The 3,854-nt window shown below is 37.5% G+C and overlaps 1 pseudogene; it reads left to right on the top strand.

The window, feature by feature from the left end:
• The first annotated feature begins 342 nt into the window (after nt 1–342).
• Nucleotides 343–3,048, top strand: LOC150021419 (olfactory receptor 5K1-like; annotated as a pseudogene).
• Nucleotides 3,049–3,854: the final 806 nt, after the last annotated feature.

Here is a 3,854-nt window from a genome sequence, read left to right as displayed (position 1 = left end):
AAATTATGAATCAGCTTTAATTAAATCATATTAGAAGAACCTATGTAGAAAAATATTTCTCTCAAGACTTCATAAGTCATCTTTGTGCATCAAATCTCGTGTTTTTCTGAAAATATGCTGTAAAAAATGTTAACTAAGAAATAAAAAAGGTACTGGTTTCAGGATATTAATACTTGCCCAGAATTGGTCATGCACCAATATCCATGTGACATGTGAAAGCATTATAGAAGATGATCCTCATCCTCATGGGCTAGAAAGAGATAAATTCAGTAGTTGAATTGAGTATGTTGTAAATCAGTACCTAATTTCTCCACATTTTTTTTCTCAACAGAGAGGTCAAGAATGGCTGAAGAAAATCATACCATGAAACATGAGTTTATCCTCACAAAATTTACAGATCACCCAGAGCTGAAAACCCTTCTCTTTGTGGTGTTCTTTGCCATCTATCCAGTCTCCATTGTGGGTAAACTTGGCCTGATGATATCAATTTCAAGAGTATTGTCCTTTGCTGTGCAAAAATGTTTTAGCATGATGTAGTCCAATTTGTTTATTTTTTCTTTTGTTTCCCTTGCCTGGGGAGATATATTTGATAAAATATTGCTATGAGCAATATCTGAGATTTTTGCTGCCTATGCTTTCTTCTATGATTTTTATGGTTTTGGGCCTAACATTTAAGTCTTCGATCCATTTTGAATTTATTCTTGTGTGTGGTGTAAGAAGGTGGTTGGTCTAGTTTCATTTTTCTGCACATACCTGTCCAATTTTCACAAAACCATTTATTGAATAAACTACCTTAACCCATTGTATATACTTGCTTCCTCTGTTGAATATTAATTGACTACAAAGGTATGGGTTTATATCTGGGCACTCTATTCTGCTCCATTGATCTATGTGTCTGTTTTTATGTGAGTACCATGCTGTTTTGATTACTATGGCATGATAGTATAATTTGATATTAGGTAGAGTGATCCCTCCAACTTTATTCTTTTTTCTCAGGATCACAGTTGCTATGTGGTGCCTATTGTGGTTCCATATAAATTATTGAAATATTTGTGAAATATGACATTGGAATATCGATAAGAATTGCATTGAATCTCTAGGTTGCTTTGGGTAATATGGACAATTTAATGGTGTTAATTCTTCCTATGTATGAACATGGTATGTCCTTCCATTTATTTGGATCTTCTTCAATTTCTTCCTTTTGTGTCTTATATTTTTTTAGTTCAGGTCTTTTACATGCTTGGTTAAGATTATTTCTAGGTATTTTAACAACTATGGGACATTTACACAATGGAATACTACTCAGCCATAAAAAAGAAGAAAATTTTATCCTTTGCTACATTATGGATGGACCTGGAGAACATTATGCTAAGTGAAATAAGCCAGTCAGAAAAAAAATACCATATGATTTCACTCATATGTGAAATCCAATGAGCAAACTGAATTAACAAGGAAAATGGGTACAGACTCATAAATGGAGAGTAGGATGACAGCTGCCTGGGCTGGGGGAGGTTAAGGGATAGAGGGACTGAACTAAAAGGAAAAAGGACTCAAGGGCATGGACAACAGTGTAGGAATTGCTGCGGGAAGGTGGTATAAGGGGACTCAACGGTAATTGAAAAAAAGTACAATACTGATTAAATTTAAAAAGTAAAAAGATAGAAATAGTTTTTTTTAAAAAAAGAGCATCATCTTCATACACAAATGTACATCCTTTCTGAGCAACCTCACTCTTGTGGATTCTTGCTATGCCTGTGCCATGACTCCTAAGATGTTAGGAAACTTACTTTCCGAGAACAGAATGCTTTCCCTCTATGAATGAAAGGCACAATTTTATTTTCTTTGCACTGTTGAAACTGCAGGCTGCTTTTTTCTTGTGGCAATGGCCTATGATTGCTGTGTGGCCATACGCAGCCCACTGCAGTACTACACCATGACGTCAAAGAAACTCTGCATTCAGGTGACCACAGGGGCCTACATAGCTGGAAATATGCATTCCGTGATTCAGACAGGGCTTCTATTTAGGTTAGCTTCCTGTGGAGCTGATCATATCAACCATTTGATTGTGATATTCTTCTTTTTTGTACAGACTCTCCTGTGCTGACTCTTATGTCAATAAACTGATACTATTTATCTTTTCACCCTGGCTGGTTTGGCTCAGTGGATTGAGCGTCGGCCTGCGAGCTAAGTGTCGCTGGTTCGATCTTCCAGTCAGGGCACATCAGAGAAGGAAAACTCTGACTCCAAAAAACCTCCGCTGCCTTGCGGCATACCTCTTCAGGGGAAAGGCTAAGGGAGTAAACCCCGACAGAAAATCCGGAGCCGGAGTCCCTAAGGCGGTTTGACGTTGTAGTCAACACCGGCAACTCCTGCGGCGCACCTGAAGCCAAGCTGTATTGACTCCGTCTTTCCCTTGGACCCTTCAGCTGCGAAGAGAGGGGGGGTCTGCTGCATGGGCAACAGCAGACCCTCCATATCACCCTGCCCAGGCTCTGTAGCTTCAGCTTCACTGGAGAGGACACTCCAGCGTCATCGCAAGATGTCGATTCAACACGGGAGGAGACAGATACCGTGTCACTCCCAAGTCGGACTGCACAGCCATTCTCGGCGGAGCAGATAGACTCTTAAGAAACTACACCATCGTCTCTCGAGACGGACGGCTGCCGACGACGATTTATCTTTTCAGGCTCAATTCAAATCTTCACAATAGGTAGTGTCTTATTATCTTATCTCTGCATTCTCTTCACTATTTTCAAAATGGAATCTGAAGAGGAAAGGGTCAAAGCCTTTTTTACTTGTGCATCCCACTTTTTGTCTTTTTCATTATTCTATGTCTCTCTTTTTATCATGTATGTTAGACCAAATTTTCTTGGAGAAGGAGATAAAGTTATACCAGCTGCTATTTTGTTTACAATTGTAGTTCCCTTACTAAATTATTTTAGTTGTAGCCTGAGAAATAGGAGTGTAATAAATGTTCCGAGAAAAATTCTGAAAAAAAAAAAATCTCAAGAATGTTTGAAAAAAAAGATTACTTCTACTATAGCTTAACAACTTAAATGGAGAAAAATTTTTTAAGTAGAATTAGAGAAAAATGCACAAGTTGTACATAAAATATTTTAAAATATCATAATACAATTAATTAAACAGCATAAAGGAAAAAATATATACTACAGAGTAACTGTGCTAAATCTTAACTCAAAAGTAACAAAAAAATGCGAACCAAACTGAATTCACCCAAGAAAGAACTTAGTATGTTGCCAAGATCATGGAATGTGTCAGCATGAGTGATTATCTACATCCAAAAGAAAAGCATACAGGAAACTAAAGAACAACACAAAGGAACTAAATAGAACAAAGAGCAGAATAGCAGTCAATAGGGGGAGGGGAGAGGAAGAGAAGGGGGGTAAGTAAGGGAAGGGTTTAGTCAAAGAACCTGTATAAATGACTCATGGACATGGACAACAGGGAGGGATATGATTGCGGGAGAAGGGGTGGGTTGGGTGGGGGAGAGAAATGGGGGAAAATGGGACAACTGTAATTGAAAAAGCAAAAATAAACAAACAAATAAATAAATAAATAAGAAAAGCAATAAAGCTGGAAAAAATGAAAATTTTAAAAATTGTAAGACTGAAAAGGATAAAAAATAACAAAACTAGCAATTACAAATATAAAGAAAAATTCTAATAAACATTTGTAGATAGCTCACTTTAATATCTTGGAGCATGAACACTACAGTAAGCTAAAAGAGTGTAACTGTGAGCCTCCAGCCAAAGAAATCACAACCATGAGCGACAAAGCTGAGGCAAGTGAATTTTGAGGACTCTGTTTTCATAGGGTTTTGGCGGGCACTATTG

Source organism: Furipterus horrens, unplaced genomic scaffold, assembly GCF_987537825.1.
Source record: "Furipterus horrens unplaced genomic scaffold, mFurHor1.1.pri manual_scaffold_1, whole genome shotgun sequence".
In the NCBI taxonomy this organism is placed as follows: domain Eukaryota; kingdom Metazoa; phylum Chordata; class Mammalia; order Chiroptera; family Furipteridae; genus Furipterus; species Furipterus horrens.
The sequence above is the reverse complement of the archived record's forward strand: the minus strand, read 5'-3'. Positions and strand labels throughout refer to the sequence as shown.